Genomic DNA, 17,604 nt, shown 5'->3' on the forward strand with positions numbered 1-17,604 from the left:
AGCAACAATAATAATAATAATAATAATAATAAGTCACTGTTTGTTAAGGTAGTTATAGACAGTACAGCAACAATAATAATAATAATAATAATAATAAGTCACTGTTTGTTAAGGTAGTTATAGACAGTACAGCAACAATAATACTAATAATAATAAGTCACTGTTTGTTAAGGTAGTTATAGACAGTACAGAAACAATAATAATAATAATAATAATAATAATAATAATAATAATAATAATAACAATAATAATAATAAGTCACTGTTTGTTAAGGTAGTTATAGACAGTACAGCAACAACAATAATAATAATAATAATAATAAGTCACTGTTTGTTAAGGTAGTTCTAGACAGTACAGCAACAATAATAATAATAATAATAATAATAATAATAATAATAATAATAACAATAATAATAATAAGTCACTGTTTATTAAGGTAGTTATAGACAGTACAGCAACAATAATAATAATAATAATAATAATAATAATAATAAGTCACTGTTTGTTAAGGTAGTTATAGACAGTACAGCAACAACAATAATAATAATAATAATAATAATAATAATAATAATAAGTCAATGTTTGTTAAGGTAGTTATAGACAGTACAGCAACAATAATAATAATAATAATAATAATAAGTCACTGTTTATTAAGGTAGTTATAGACAGTACAACAACAACAACAATAATAATAATAATAATAATAATAATAATAATAAGTCACTGTTTGTTAAGGTAGTTATAGACAGTACAGCAACAATAACAATAATAATAATATTAATAATAAGTCACTGTTTGTTAAGGTAGTTCTAGACAGTACAGCAACAATAATAATAATAATAATAATAATAATAATAATAATAATAATAATAATAACAATAATAATAATAAGTCACTGTTTATTAAGGTGGTTATAGACAGTACAGCAACAACAATAATAATAATAATAATAATAATAATAATAAGTCACTGTTTGTTAAGGTAGTTATAGACAGTACTGCAACAATAATAATAATAATAATAATAATAAGTCACTGTCTGTTAAGGTAGTTATAGACAGTACAGCAACAATAATAATAATAATAATAATAATAAGTCACTGTTTATTAAGGTAGTTATAGACAGTACAGCAACAATAACAATAATAATAATATTAATAATAATAATAATAATAATAATAATAATAATAATAATAATAAGTCACTGTTTATTAAGGTAGTTATAGACAGTACAGCAACAACAATAATAATAATAATAATAATAATAATAAGTCACTGTTTGTTAAGGTAGTTATAGACAGTACAGCAACAATAACAACAATAATAATAATAATAATAATAATAAGTCACTGTTTGTTAAGGTAGTTATAGACAGTACACCAACACAAGGCCATGTCTCACACTTATTTTTATTCTTTAAAAGTAGGCTATTTATTGACTTTCAATCTGTTTTCTAAACGTATCTGAGAATATAGACAGAAGGGATAAAATGGACATGATTGATCTGAGGGGAAATCATTGATCCATTCAGAAAGTTTATTAGCAACAAGAGATTTTATATTATGTAAAGTAGACTAGGTTAAAATGTACAGTAGTGGGTTGTTAGTGATATGTTATATTATGTAAAGTAGACTAGGTTATAATGTATAATAGTGGGTTGTTAGTGATATGTTATATTATGTAAAGTAGACTAGGTTATAATGTATAGTAGTGGGTTGTTAGTGATATATAGATGTTATATTATGTAAAGTAGGCTAGGTTATAATGTATAATAGTGGGTTGTTAGTGATATGTTATATTATGTAAAGTAGACTAGGTTATAATGTATAGTAGTGGGTTGTTAGTGATATATAGATGTTATATTATGTAAAGTAGACTAGGTTATAATGTATAGTAGTGGGTTGTTAGTGATATATAGATGTTATATTATGTAAAGTAGACTAGGTTATAATGTATAGTAGTGGGTTGTTAGTGATATGTAGATGTTATATTATGTAAAGTAGACTAGGTTATAATGTATAGTAGTGGGTTGTTAGTGATATGTAGATGTTATATTATGTAAAGTAGACTAGGTTATAATGTATAGTAGTGGGTTGTTAGTGATATGTAGATGTTATATTATGTAAAGTAGACTAGGTTATAATGTATAGTAGTGGGTTGTTAGTGATATGTAGATGTTATATTATGTAAAGTAGACTAGGTTATAATGCATAGTAGTGGGTTGTTAGTGATATGTAGATGTTATATTATGTAAAGTAGGCTAGGTTATAATGTATAATAGTGGGTTGTTAGTGATATGTAGATGTTATATTATGTAAAGTAGACTAGGTTATAATGTATAGTAGTGGGTTGTTAGTGATATGTTATATTATGTAAAGTAGACTAGGTTATAATGTATAGTAGTGGGTTGTTAGTGATATGTTATATTATGTAAAGTAGACTAGGTTATAATGTATAGTAGTGGGTTGTTAGTGATATGTAGATGTTATATTATGTAAAGTAGACTAGGTTATAATGTATAGTAGTGGGTTGTTAGTAATATGTTATATTATGTAAAGTAGACTAGGTTATAATGTATAGTAGTGGGTTGTTAGTGATATGTTATATTATATAAAGTAGACTAGGTTATAATGTATAGTAGTGGTTTGTTAGTGATATGTAGATGTTATATTATGTAAAGTAGACTAGGTTATAATGTATAGTAGTGGGTTGTTAGTGATATGTAGATGTTATATTATGTAAAGTAGACTAGGTTATAATGTATAGTAGTGGGTTGTTAGTGATATTTTATATTATGTAAAGTAGACTAGGTTATAATGTATAGTAGTGGGTTGTTAGTGATATGTAGATGTTATATTATGTAAAGTAGACTAGGTTATAATGTATAGTAGTGGGTTGTTAGTGATATGTAGATGTTATATTATGTAAAGTAGACTAGGTTATAATGTATAGTAGTGGGTTGTTAGTGATATGTTATATTATGTAAAGTAGGCTAGGTTATAATATATAGTAGTGGGTTGTTAGTGATATGTAGATGTTATATTATGTATAGTAGACTAGGTTATAATGTATAGTAGTGGGTTGTTAGTGATATGTAGATGTTATATTATGTAAAGTAGACTAGGTTATAATGTATAATAGTGGGTTGTTAGTGATATGTAGATGTTATATTATGTAAAGTAGACTAGGTTATAATGTATAATAGTGGGTTGTTAGTGATATGTTATATTATGTAAAGTAGACTAGGTTATAATGTATAGTAGTGGGTTGTTAGTGATATATAGATGTTATATTATGTAAAGTAGACTAGGTTATAATGTATAGTAGTGGGTTGTTAGTGATATGTAGATGTTATATTATGTATAGTAGACTAGGTTATAATGTATAGTAGTGGGTTGTTAGTGATATGTAGATGTTATATTATGTAAAGTAGACTAGGTTATAATGTATAGTAGTGGGTTGTTAGTGATATGTAGATGTTATATTATGTAAAGTAGACTAGGTTATAATGTATAGTAGTGGGTTGTTAGTGATATGTAGATGTTATATTATGTATAGTAGACTAGGTTATAATGTATAGTAGTGGGTTGTTAGTGATATGTAGATGTTATATTATGTAAAGTAGACTAGGTTATAATGTATAGTAGTGGGTTGTTAGTGATATGTTATATTATGTAAAGTAGACTAGGTTATAATGTATAGTAGTGGGTTGTTAGTGATATGTAGATGTTATATTATGTAAAGTAGACTAGGTTATAATGTATAGTAGTGGGTTGTTAGTGATATGTAGATGTTATATTATGTAAAGTAGACTAGGTTATAATGTATAATAGTGGGTTGTTAGTGATATGTTATATTATGTAAAGTAGACTAGGTTATAATGTATAGTAGTGGGTTGTTAGTGATATGTTATATTATGTAAAGTAGGCTAGGTTATAATGTATAGTAGTAGTTTGTTAGTGATATGTAGATGTTATATTATGTAAAGTAGACTAGGTTATAATGTATAGTAGTGGGTTGTTAGTGATATGTAGATGTTATATTATGTAAAGTAGACTAGGTTATAATGTATAGTAGTGGGTTGTTAGTGATATGTTATATTATGTAAAGTAGGCTAGGTTATAATGTATAGTAGTGGGTTGTTAGTGAAATGTTATATTATGTAAAGTAGGCTAGGTTATAATGTATAATAGTGGGTTGTTAGTGAAATGTTATATTATGTAAAGTAGACTAGGTTATAATGTATAGTAGTGGGTTGTTAGTGATATGTAGATGTTATATTATGTAAAGTAGGCTAGGTTATAATGTATAGTAGTGGGTTGTTAGTGATGTGTAGATGTTATATTATGTAAAGTAGACTAGGTTATAATGTATAGTAGTGGGTTGTTAGTGATATGTAGATGTTATATTATGTAAAGTAGACTAGGTTATAATGTATAGTAGTGGGTTGTTAGTGATATGTAGATGTTATATTATGTAAAGTAGACTAGGTTATAATGTATAATAGTGGGTTGTTAGTGATATGTAGGTGTTATATTATGTAAAGTAGACTAGGTTATAATGTATAGTAGTGGGTTGTTAGTGATATTTTATATTATGTAAAGTAGACTAGGTTATAATGTATAGTAGTGGGTTGTTAGTGATATGTAGATGTTATATTATGTAAAGTAGACTAGGTTATAATGTATAGTAGTGGGTTGTTAGTGATATGTAGATGTTATATTATGTAAAGTAGACTAGGTTATAATGTATAGTAGTGGGTTGTTAGTGATATTTTATATTATGTAAAGTAGACTAGGTTATAATGTATAGTAGTGGGTTGTTAGTGATATGTAGATGTTATATTATGTAAAGTAGACTAGGTTATAATGTATAGTAGTGGGTTGTTAGTGATATGTTATATTATGTAAAGTAGACTAGGTTATAATGTATAGTAGTGGGTTGTTAGTGATATGTTATATTATGTAAAGTAGTCTAGGTTATAATGTATAGTAGTGGGTTGTTAGTGATATGTAGATGTTATATTATGTAAAGTAGACTAGGTTATAATGTATAGTAGTGGGTTGTTAGTGATATGTAGATGTTATATTATGTAAAGTAGACTAGGTTATAATGTATAGTAGTGGGTTGTTAGTGATATGTAGATGTTATATTATGTAAAGTAGACTAGGTTATAATGTATAGTAGTGGGTTTTTAGTGATATGTAGATGTTATATTATGTAAAGTAGGCTAGGTTATAATATATAGTAGTGGGTTGTTAGTGATATGTAGATGTTATATTATGTAAAGTAGACTAGGTTATAATGTATAGTAGTGGGTTGTTAGTGATATGTAGATGTTATATTATGTAAAGTAGACTAGGTTATAATGTATAGTAGTGGGTTGTTAGTGATATGTAGATGTTATATTATGTATAGTAGACTAGGTTATAATGTATAGTAGTGGGTTGTTAGTGATATGTAGATGTTATATTATGTAAAGTAGACTAGGTTATAATGTATAGTAGTGGGTTGTTAGTGATATATAGATGTTATATTATGTAAAGTAGGCTAGGTTATAATGTATAATAGTGGTTGTTAGTGATATGTAGATGTTATATTATGTAAAGTAGACTAGGTTATAATGTAAAGTAGTGGGTTGTTAGTGATATGTTGTATTATGTAAAGTAGACTAGGTTATAATGTATAGTAGTGGGTTGTTAGTGATATGTAGATGTTATATTATGTACAGTAGACTAGGTTATAATGTATAGTAGTGGGTTGTTAGTGATATGTTATATTATGTAAAGTAGACTAGGTTATAATGTATAGTAGTGGGTTGTTAGTGATATGTAGATGTTATATTATGTAAAGTAGACTAGGTTATAATGTATAGTAGTGGGTTGTTAGTGATATGTAGATGTTATATTATGTAAAGTAGACTAGGTTATAATGTATAGTAGTGGGTTGTTAGTGATATGTAGATGTTATATTATGTAAAGTAGGCTAGGTTATGTATAATAGCAGTTTGTTAGTGGTATGCAGATCGAGGTCTATACCTCGGCTATAGCCTACATATCATAGATGACCAGCCTAAACCTGTTCAGATCAGTTCACATAATGTTATAGTCCTACCAGTAGCAGGACAGAGAATGTACTGTATATAACCTACATATCATAGATGACCAGCCTAAACCTGTTCAGATCAGTTCACATAATGTTATAGTCCTTCCAGTAGCAGGACAGAGAATGTACTGTATATAACCTACATATCATAGATGACCAGTCTAAACCTGTTCAGGTCAGTTCACATAATGTTATAGTCCTACCAGTAGCAGGACAGAGAATGTACTGTATATAACCTACATATCATAGATGACCAGTTTAAACCTGTTCAGATCAGTTCACATAATGTTATAGTCCTACCAGTAGCAGGACAGAGAATGTAGCCTAGGCCTGATATTTTTTACAACATTTTCAACGGAGGCCATCAGGTCGGTCGTCATGATAAGCAGTGATGTATTTTTTTTTAGGGAGCACAAAGAAATATGTAAATGACGTCAAAAGGTATTCAATCAAAGTTTGTACCGACAGATGTATATCTATTGAATAGCCTTTCATTACAGGTCTCTCCAACCCTGTTCCTGGGGCGCTACCCTCCAGTAGGGTTTTCACTCCAACCCTGCTCCTGGGGCGCTACCCTCCGGTAGGGTTTCACTCTAACCCTGTTCCTGGAGCGCTACCCTCCGGTAGGGTTTCTCTCCAACCCTGCTCCTGGAGCGCCTCCCTCCGGTAGGGTTTCTCTCCAACCCTGTTCCTGGAGCGCTACCCTCCGGTAGGGTTTCTCTCCAACCCTGTTCCTGGGGCTTTACCCTCCGGTAGGGTTTCACTCCAACCCCAGTTGTAACTAACCTGATTTATCTTATAAACCAACTCATTATTTTAATCAGGACTGCTAGTTTTGAATAGTAATGAAAACCTACAGGATGGTATCTCTCCAGGAACAGGATCAGAGAGCCCTGTTTTAGAAGATGGATAAAATCCATCCTCCATTTTGTTTTACTATTCAGCTTCAGCTAACCGTCCTAAAATCTGATTAGAAATGTATATTTTTACTATTCAGCTTCAGCTAACCGTCCTAAAATCTGACTAGAAATGTATATTTTTACTATTCAGCTTCAGCTAACCGTCCTAAAATCTGACTAGAAATGTATATTTTTACTATTCAGCTTCAGCTAACCGTCCTAAAATCTGACTAGAAATGTATATTTTTACTATTCAGCTTCAGCTAACCGTCCTAAAATCTTATTAGAAATGTATATTTTTACTATTCAGCTTCAGCTAACCGTCCTAAAATCTTATTAGAAATGTATATTTTTACTATTCAGCTTCAGCTAACCGTCCTAAAATCTTATTAGAAATGTATATTTTTACTATTCAGCTTCAGCTAACCGTCCTAAAATCTGACTAGAAATGTATATTTTTACTATTCAGCTTCAGCTAACCGTCCTAAAATCTGACTAGAAATGTATATTTTTACTATTCAGCTTCAGCTAACCGTCCTAAAATCTGACTAGAAATGTATATTTTTACTATTCAGCTTCAGCTAACCGTCCTAAAATCTTATTAGAAATGTATATTTTTGTAACAGTGACGTTACCATTCACCTGGTAATTAAATATAATTTATTTAGAATTGATCAGAATAATTTCTTCGTGTCTTCTTAAAATGAAGGTTCTCCCCAGCACTACACACATGATGATCAGTGATCATAGATCAAACCTAATCTTGACTATTAAATGTCTGATGACGACCTAACTATATAATATAATATGTTGCCTCTAGACTTACCAGAATCTGCTCGTCTTTCCTTCAAATCAATACTTTTACCCGATTTCTAATGTTGCCGAGAAATGTGCGCCACAGTTTCAACATCCATTTTGTAAGTGCATTCGCCTACAAACTTACTTTCAACTTCATGAGGAAATGACATACCCAGAATTCCTAAACCCAGAGACGCAACATCCCGAGTCTACCGGGACCGCTGGGAAGAAGACTGTAGGAAGTCGACCGATGCCGTGATTTGGGGTTTGAGAAGTCAGAAGTGAAAAAGGATTTCTTAGTTGTACATTTTCTCGAAATCTAAAAGCAAAACCTAGATTCGAGCCAATGAATTAAGTATTTGAACATGTTTTTACTCCAACTTCGGGAAAGTGACAAACTGGCACGTTATTATTTTAGTCAAAATGACTTGATATCGAAGGAGTGGCTTTATCGGACTGCACATGCGCAGTTCGGCGTGAGGCGACCGTTATACCCGATAATGTGTTTCTGCGCATGAGTTTAGCAAAGCAACGTTGCCGTGATATGTGCGTCTGTGTCTAGTTAGTATAAATGTATGTGCATATTAAGCTATATTACACTTTTGAGGCGGCAGGTAACCTAGTGGTTTTAGCGTTGGGACAGTAACTGGAGCTGACATTGTAAACATCTGTTGTTCTGCCCTGAACAAGGCAGTTAACCCACTGTTCCCCTGAACAAGGCAGTTCACCCACTGTTCTCCTGAACAAGGCAGTTCACCCACTGTTCCCCTGAACAAGGCAGTTCACCCACTGTTCCCCTGAACAAGGCAGTTCACCCACTGTTCCCCTGAACAAGGCCGTTAACCCACTGTTCCCCTGAACAAGGCCGTTAACCCACTGTTCCCCTGAACAAGGCCGTTAACCCCACTGTTCCCCTGAACAAGGCCGTTAACCCCACTGTTCCCCTGAACAAGGCCGTTAACCCACTGTTCCCCTGAACAAGGCCGTTAACCCTCTGTTTCCCTGAACAAGGCCGTTAACTCACTGTTCCCCTGAACAAGGCAGTTAACCCACTGTTCCCCTGAACGAGGCAGTTAACCCACTGTTCCCCTGAACGAGGCAGTTAACCCACTGTTCCCCTGAACGAGGCCGTTAACCCACTGTTCCCCTGAACGAGGCAGTTAACCCACTGTTCCCCTGAACGAGGCAGTTAACCCACTGTTCCCCTGAACGAGGCAGTTAACCCACTGTTCTCCTGAACGAGGCAGTTAACCCACTGTTCCCCTGAACGAGGCAGTTAACCCACTGTTCCCCTGAACGAGGCAGTTAACCCACTGTTCCCCTGAACGAGGCAGTTAACCCACTGTTCCCCTGAACAAGGCAGTTAACCCACTGTTCCCCTGAACAAGGCAGTTAACCCACTGTTCCCCTGAACAAGGCAGTTAACCCACTGTTCCCCTGAACAAGGCAGTTAACCCACTGTTCCCTGGTAGACCGTCATTGTAATAAATATTTTTTTCTTAATTAACTGACTTGCTTAGTTAAGTAAAGGTTACTTACTATTTTTATATACTTTAGTATATATAAACAAAAGTATGTGGACACCCCTTTAAATATGTACGTATAATATATATAATAATATAATATAATATATATATAATATATAATGTATAATACGTCTGTCCTCGGTTGTAACACTCACTATTGAGTTCCAAACTCGGTAGTGAGCCTCAGACCAGGCACATCAAGCTGAAGAGTCAATGTGGAGGCTATATACAGGGGGTACCGGTACAGAGTCAATGTGGAGGCTATATACAGGGGGTACCGGTACAGAGTCAATGTGGAGGCTATATACAGGGGGTACCAGTACAGAGTCAATGTGGAGGCTATATACAGGGGGTACCGGTACAGAGTCAATGTGGAGGCTATATACAGGGGGTACCGGTACAGAGTCAATGTGGAGGCTATATACAGGGGGTACCAGTACAGAGTCAATGTGGAGGCTATATACAGGGGGTACCGGTACAGAGTCAATGTGGAGGCTATATACAGGGGGTACCGGTACAGAGTCAATGGGGAGGCTATATACAGGGGGTACCGGTACAGAGTCAATGGGGAGGCTATATACAGGGGGTCCCGGTACAGAGTCAATGGGGAGGCTATATACAGGGGGTACCGGTACAGAGTCAATGGGGAGGCTATATACAGGGGGTACCGGTACAGAGTCAATGTGGAGACTATATACAGGGGGTACCGGTACAGAGTCAATGTGGAGACTATATACAGGGGGTACCGGTACAGAGTCAATGGGGAGGCTATATACAGGGGGTACCGGTACAGAGAGAATGTGGAGGCTATATACAGGGTATTACGGTACAGAGTCAAAGTGGAGGTTATATACAGGGTATTACGGTACAGAGTCAATGTGGAGGCTATATACAGGGTATTACGGTACAGAGTCAATGTGGAGGCTATATACAGGGTATTACGGTACAGAGTCAATGTGGAGGCTATATACAGGGTATTACGGTACAGAGTCAATGTGGAGGCTATATACAGGGTATTACGGTACAGAGTCAATGTGGAGGCTATATACAGGGGGTACTGGTACAGAGTCAATGTGGAGGCTATATACAGGGGGTACCAGTACAGAGTCAATGTGGAGGCTATATATAGGGGGTACCGGTACAGAGTCAATGTGGAGGCTATATACAGGGTGTTACTGGTACAGAGTCAATGTGGAGGCTATATACAGGGGTTACCGGTACAGAGAGAATGTGGAGGCTATATACAGGGGGTACCGGTACAGAGTGAATGTGGAGGCTATATACAGGGGGTACCGGTACAGAGTCAATGTGGAGGCTATAAACAGGGGGTACCAGTACAGAGTCAATGTGGAGGCTATATACAGGGGGTACCGGTACAGAGTCAATGTGGAGGCTATATACAGGGTATTACGGTACAGAGTCAATGTGGAGGCTATATACAGGGTATTACGGTACAGAGTCAATGTGGAGGCTATATACAGGGTATTACGGTACAGAGTCAATGTGGAGGCTATATACAGGGTATTACGGTACAGAGTCAATGTGGAGGCTATATACAGGGGGTACTGGTACAGAGTCAATGTGGAGGCTATATACAGGGGGTACCGGTACAGAGTCAATGTGGAGGCTATATACAGGGGGTACCGGTACAGAGTCAATGTGGAGGCTATATACAGGGGGTACCGGTACAGAGTCAATGTGGAGGCTATATACAGGGGGTACCAGTACAGAGTCAATGTGGAGGCTATATACAGGGGGTACCGGTACAGAGTCAATGTGGAGGCTATATACAGGGGGTACCGGTACAGAGTCAATGGGGAGGCTATATACAGGGGGTACCGGTACAGAGTCAATGGGGAGGCTATATACAGGGGGTCCCGGTACAGAGTCAATGGGGAGGCTATATACAGGGGGTACCGGTACAGAGTCAATGGGGAGGCTATATACAGGGGGTACCGGTACAGAGTCAATGTGGAGACTATATACAGGGGGTACCGGTACAGAGTCAATGTGGAGACTATATACAGGGGGTACCGGTACAGAGTCAATGGGGAGGCTATATACAGGGGGTACCGGTACAGAGAGAATGTGGAGGCTATATACAGGGTATTACGGTACAGAGTCAAAGTGGAGGTTATATACAGGGTATTACGGTACAGAGTCAATGTGGAGGCTATATACAGGGTATTACGGTACAGAGTCAATGTGGAGGCTATATACAGGGTATTACGGTACAGAGTCAATGTGGAGGCTATATACAGGGTATTACGGTACAGAGTCAATGTGGAGGCTATATACAGGGTATTACGGTACAGAGTCAATGTGGAGGCTATATACAGGGGGTACTGGTACAGAGTCAATGTGGAGGCTATATACAGGGGGTACCAGTACAGAGTCAATGTGGAGGCTATATATAGGGGGTACCGGTACAGAGTCAATGTGGAGGCTATATACAGGGTGTTACTGGTACAGAGTCAATGTGGAGGCTATATACAGGGGTTACCGGTACAGAGAGAATGTGGAGGCTATATACAGGGGGTACCGGTACAGAGTGAATGTGGAGGCTATATACAGGGGGTACCGGTACAGAGTCAATGTGGAGGCTATAAACAGGGGGTACCAGTACAGAGTCAATGTGGAGGCTATATACAGGGGCTACCGGTACAGAGTCAATGTGGAGGCTATATACAGGGTATTACGGTACAGAGTCAATGTGGAGGCTATATACAGGGTATTACGGTACAGAGTCAATGTGGAGGCTATATACAGGGTATTACGGTACAGAGTCAATGTGGAGGCTATATACAGGGTATTACGGTACAGAGTCAATGTGGAGGCTATATACAGGGGGTACTGGTACAGAGTCAATGTGGAGGCTATATACAGGGGGTACCGGTACAGAGTCAATGTGGAGGCTATATACAGGGGGTACCGGTACAGAGTCAATGTGGAGGCTATATACAGGGGGTACCGGTACAGAGTCAATGTGGAGGCTATATACAGGGGGTACCGATACAGAGTCAATGGGGAGGCTATATACAGGGGGTACCGGTACAGAGTCAATGGGGAGGCTATATACAGGGGGTCCCGGTACAGAGTCAATGGGGAGGCTATATACAGGGGGTACCGGTACAGAGTCAATGGGGAGGCTATATGCAGGGGGTACCGGTACAGAGAGAATGTGGAGGCTATATACAGGGTATTACGGTACAGAGTCAATGTGGAGGTTATATACAGGGTATTACGGTACAGAGTCAATGTGGAGGCTATATACAGGGTATTACGGTACAGAGTCAATGTGGAGGCTATATACAGGGTATTACGGTACAGAGTCAATGTGGAGGCTATATACAGGGTATTACGGTACAGAGTCAATGTGGAGGCTATATACAGGGTATTACAGTACAGAGTCAATGTGGAGGCTATATACAGGGGGTACTGGTACAGAGTCAATGTGGAGGCTATATACAGGGGGTACCAGTACAGAGTCAATGTGGAGGCTATATATAGGGGGTACCGGTACAGAGTCAATGTGGAGGCTATATACAGGAGGTACTGGTACAGAGTCAATGTGGAGGCTATATACAGGGGGTACCAGTACAGAGTCAATGTGGAGGCTATATACAGGGTGTTACGCTACAGAGTCAATGTGGAGGCTATATACAGGGGTTACCGGTACAGAGAGAATGTGGAGGCTATATACAGGGGGTACCGGTACAGAGTGAATGTGGAGGCTATATACAGGGGGTCCCGGTACAGAGTCAATGGGGAGGCTATATACAGGGGGTACCGGTACAGAGTCAATGGGGAGGCTATATACAGGGGGTACCGGTACAGAGAGAATGTGGAGGCTATATACAGGGTATTACGGTACAGAGTCAATGTGGAGGTTATATACAGGGTATTACGGTACAGAGTCAATGTGGAGGCTATATACAGGGTATTACGGTACAGAGTCAATGTGGAGGCTATATACAGGGTATTACGGTACAGAGTCAATGTGGAGGCTATATACAGGGTATTACGGTACAGAGTCAATGTGGAGGCTATATACAGGGTATTACGGTACAGAGTCAATGTGGAGGCTATATACAGGGGGTACTGGTACAGAGTCAATGTGGAGGCTATATACAGGGGGTACCAGTACAGAGTCAATGTGGAGGCTATATATAGGGGGTACCGGTACAGAGTCAATGTGGAGGCTATATACAGGGTGTTACTGGTACAGAGTCAATGTGGAGGCTATATACAGGGGTTACCGGTACAGAGAGAATGTGGAGGCTATATACAGGGGGTACCGGTACAGAGTGAATGTGGAGGCTATATACAGGGGGTACCGGTACAGAGTCAATGTGGAGGCTATATACAGGGGGTACCAGTACAGAGTCAATGTGGAGGCTATATACAGGGGGTACCGGTACAGAGTCAATGTGGAGGCTATATACAGGGTATTACGGTACAGAGTCAATGTGGAGGCTATATACAGGGTATTACGGTACAGAGTCAATGTGGAGGCTATATACAGGGTATTACGGTACAGAGTCAATGTGGAGGCTATATACAGGGTATTACGGTACAGAGTCAATGTGGAGGCTATATACAGGGGGTACTGGTACAGAGTCAATGTGGAGGCTATATACAGGGGGTACCAGTACAGAGTCAATGTGGAGGCTATATACAGGGGGTACCGGTACAGAGTCAATGTGGAGGCTATATACAGGGGGTACCGGTACAGAGTCAATGTGGAGGCTATATACAGGTGGTACCAGTACAGAGTCAATGTGGAGGCTAAATACAGGAGGGTACCAGTACAGAGTCAATGTGGAGGCTATATACAGGTGGTACCGGTACAGAGTAATAATGGAGGCTATATACGACTCCAGCGTGTTGAAGTCATTTCCGGTCACAACTTGCAGACTTGTTTTCGAGTTGCTGTGCGTTTTGTTGCCAACCTATTTTGCTACCTGACAACTTTACGGTTTTTACTTTTTAATTACCGTTCATATATATATATTTTTTTTTCCTCAACTTTTTCACTCCGGACGCTTTATCTGGACACGATTCGTCAGGACCTCCAACAGCCGAAGCTAAGTAGTAACATTAACATGATGCCTTCTAATTGCAGTCGCTGTACTCGCCTTATGGCGAGGATAGCTGTGCTACAAGCCCAGCTTCAGACGCAATCGTTAGGCAAGGGTAATTTCAGTGTAGGAAAGGATGAAACAGCGCCTGTGCCACCAGTAAGTACAGATAGTAGTATAAATCCCCTCGCACAGTCTCTGCAGCCGGACAACTTTCTCACGTAGGAACGCTCAACCGGTGTCACTCATTCAGCCGACAGAAACTTTCAACCGGTTTTCCCCATTAAGCAGCGGGTCGGAGTCAGAGGCCGAGTCTTCTCTGGTCTCTACTCCTCTCGTTACGGGGTTTGAGACGCCGAAGCTTCCCACCATTAGCTCTGACAAATTGAAAACTCTAGTCATTGGCGACTCCATTACCCGCAGTATTAGACTTAAAACGAACCATCCAGCGATCATACACTGTTTACCAGGGGGCAGGGCTACCGACGTTAAGGCTAATCTGAAGATGGTGCTGGCTAAAGCTAAAACTGGCGAGTGTAGAGAGTATAGAGATATTGTTATCCATGTCGGCACCAACGATGTTAGGATGAAACAGTCAGAGATCACCAAGCGCAACATAGCTTCTGCATGTAAATCAGCTAGAAAGATGTGTCGGCATCGAGTAATTGTCTCTGGCCCCCTCCCAGTTAGGGGGAGTGATGAGCTCTACAGCAGAGTCTCACAACTCAATCGCTGGTTGAAAACTGTTTTCTGCCCCTCCCAAAAGATAGAATTTGTAGATAATTGGCCCTCTTTCTGGGATTCACCCACAAACAGGACCAAGCCTGACCTGCTGAGGAGTGACGGACTCCATCCTAGCTGGAGGGGTGCTCTCATCTTATCTACCAACAAAGACAGGGCTCTAACTCCTCTAGCTCCACAATGAAATAGGTTGCAGGCCAGGCAGCACGCTGTTAGCCAGCCTGCCAGCATAGTGGAGTCTGCCACTAGCACAGTCAGTGTAGTCAGCTCAGCTATCACCATTGAGACCGTGTCTGTGCCTCGACCTAGGTTGGGCAAAACTAAACATGGCGGTGTTCGCCTTAGCAATCTCACTAGGATAAAGACCATTCCTGTCAGTATTGAAAGAGATCATGATACCTCACATCTCAAAATAGGGCTACTTAATGTTAGATCCCTTACTTCAAAGGCAATTATAGTCAATGAACTAATCACTGATCATAATCTTGATGTGATTGGCCTGACTGAAACATGGCTTAAGCCTGATGAATTTACTGTGTTAAATGAGGCCTCACCTCCTGGCTACACTAGTGACCATATCCCCCGTGCATCCCGCAAAGGCGGAGGTGTTACTAACATTTACGATAGCAAATTTCAATTTACAAAAAAAGAAATTACGTTTTCGTCTTTTGAGCTTCTAGTCATGAAATCTATGAAGCCTACTCAATCACTTTTTATAGCTACTGTTCACAGGCCTCCTGGGCCATATACAGCGTTCCTCACTGAGTTCCCTGAATTCCTATCGGACCTTGTAGTCATAGCAGATAATATTCTAATCTTTGGTGACTTTAATATTCAAATGGAAAAGTCCACAGACCCACTCCAAATGGCTTTCGGAGCCATCATCGACTCAGTGGGTTTTGTCCAACATGTCTCTGGACCCACTCACTGTCGCAGTCATACGCTGGACCTAGTTTTGTCCCATGGAATAAATGTTGTGGATCTTAATGTTTTTCCTCATAATCCTGGACTATCGGACCACTATTTTATTACGTTTGCAATTGCAACAAATAATCTGCTCAGACCCCAACCAAGGAACATCAAAAGTCGTGCTATAAATTCACAGACAACACAAAGATTCCTTGATGTCCTTCCAGATTCCCTCTGTCTACCCAAGGACGCCAGAGGACAAAAATCAGTTAACCACCTAACTGAGGAACTCAATTTAACCTTGCGCAATACCCTAGATGCAGTTGCACCCCTAAAAACTAAAAACATTTCTCATAAGAAACTAGCTCCCTGGTACACAGAAAATACCTGAGCTCTGAAGCAAGCTTCCAGAAAATTGGAACGGAAATGGCGCCACACCAAACTGGAGGTCTTCCGACTAGCTTGGAAAGACAGTACTGTGCAGTACCGAAGAGCCCTTACTGCTGCTCGATCATCCTATTTTTCTTACTTAATTGAGGAAAATAAGAACAATCCGAAATTCCTTTTTGATACTGTCGCAAAGCCAACTAAAAAGCAGCATTCCCCAAGAGAGGATGACTTTCACTTTAGCAGTGATAAATTCATGAACTTTGAGGAAAAGATTATGATTATTAGAAAGCAAATTACGGACTCCTCTTTAAATCTGCGTATTCCTTCAAAGCTCAGTTGTCCCGAGTCTGCACAACTCTCCCAGGACCTAGGATCAAGAGAGACGCTCAAGTGTTTTAGTACTATATCTCTTGACACAATGATGAAAATAATCATGGCCTCTAAACCTTCAAGCTGCGTACTGGACCCTATTCCAACCAAACTACTGAAAGAGCTGCTTCCTGTGCTTGGCCTTCCTATGTTGAACATAATAAACGGCTCTCTATCCACCGGATGTGTACCAAACTCACTAAAAGTGGCAGTAATAAAGCCTCACTTGAAAAAGCCAAACCTTGACCCAGAAAATATAAAAAACTATCGGCCTATATCGAATCTTCCATTCCTCTCAAACATTTTTTAAAAGGCTGTTGCGCAGCAACTTACTGCCTTCCTGAAGACAAACAATGTATAAGAAATGCTTCAGTCTGGTTTTAGACCCCATCATAGCACTGAGACGGCACTTGTGAAGGTGGTAAATGACATTTTAATGGCATCGGACCGAGGCTCTGCATCTGTCCTCGTGCTCCTAGACCTCGATCGCCACATTCTTTTGGAGAGATTGGAAACCCAAATTGGTCTACACGGACAAGTTATGGCCTGGTTTAGATCTTATCTGTCGGAAAGATATCAGTTTGTCTCTGTGAATGGTTTGTCCTCTGACAAATCAACTGTAAATTTCGGTGTTCCTCAAGGTTCCGTTTTAGGACCACTATTGTTTTCACTATATATTTTACCTCTTGGGGATGTTATTCGAAAACATAATGTTAACTTTCACTGCTATGCGGATGACACACAGCTGTACATTTCAATGAAACATGGTGAAGCCCGAAAATTGCCC

At 38.6% G+C, this 17,604-nt stretch overlaps 5 protein-coding genes across 7 annotated transcripts in view; 1 reads left to right on the top strand and 4 right to left on the bottom strand.

Moving 5' to 3' along the window:
- Nucleotides 1-7,922, bottom strand: part of LOC118938464 (NLR family CARD domain-containing protein 3) — a 176,433-nt gene extending 168,511 nt beyond the window's left edge. Inside the window, exon 1 of the mRNA XM_090197924.1 lies at nt 7,830-7,922. The gene's annotated coding sequence lies outside the window, so the exon portion shown is untranslated. The remainder of the gene's footprint in view (nt 1-7,829) is intronic.
- LOC149979039 (NLR family CARD domain-containing protein 3-like) overlaps nt 1-7,954 on the bottom strand; it is a 316,914-nt gene extending 308,960 nt beyond the window's left edge. The window contains exon 1 of the mRNA XM_090197865.1: nt 7,830-7,954. The gene's annotated coding sequence lies outside the window, so the exon portion shown is untranslated. The remainder of the gene's footprint in view (nt 1-7,829) is intronic.
- The window catches only part of LOC110516333 (NLR family CARD domain-containing protein 3-like), a 369,172-nt gene extending 361,205 nt beyond the window's left edge, over nt 1-7,967 (bottom strand). Inside the window, exon 1 of the mRNA XM_090197914.1 lies at nt 7,830-7,967. The gene's annotated coding sequence lies outside the window, so the exon portion shown is untranslated. The remainder of the gene's footprint in view (nt 1-7,829) is intronic.
- The window catches only part of LOC149979040 (NLR family CARD domain-containing protein 3-like), a 418,685-nt gene that overhangs the window by 197,928 nt on the left and 203,153 nt on the right, over nt 1-17,604 (top strand). The window lies entirely within an intron of this gene.
- Nucleotides 1-17,604, bottom strand: part of LOC110487472 (NLR family CARD domain-containing protein 3-like) — a 266,553-nt gene that overhangs the window by 140,557 nt on the left and 108,392 nt on the right. For 2 of the 3 annotated variants that reach the window (XM_090197838.1, XM_090197843.1), the window contains exon 1: nt 7,830-7,968. The exons of the other annotated variant lie outside the window; for it this stretch is intronic. The gene's annotated coding sequence lies outside the window, so the exon portion shown is untranslated. Of the gene's footprint in view, nt 1-7,829; nt 7,969-17,604 lie in introns of those variants that run through there. 3 annotated transcript variants of the gene reach the window in all.

The sequence above is a fragment of the Oncorhynchus mykiss genome, chromosome 13, assembly GCF_057628025.1.
Source record: "Oncorhynchus mykiss isolate SJ-2025 chromosome 13, ASM5762802v1, whole genome shotgun sequence".
NCBI classification, from domain to species: Eukaryota; Metazoa; Chordata; class Actinopteri; order Salmoniformes; family Salmonidae; genus Oncorhynchus; species Oncorhynchus mykiss.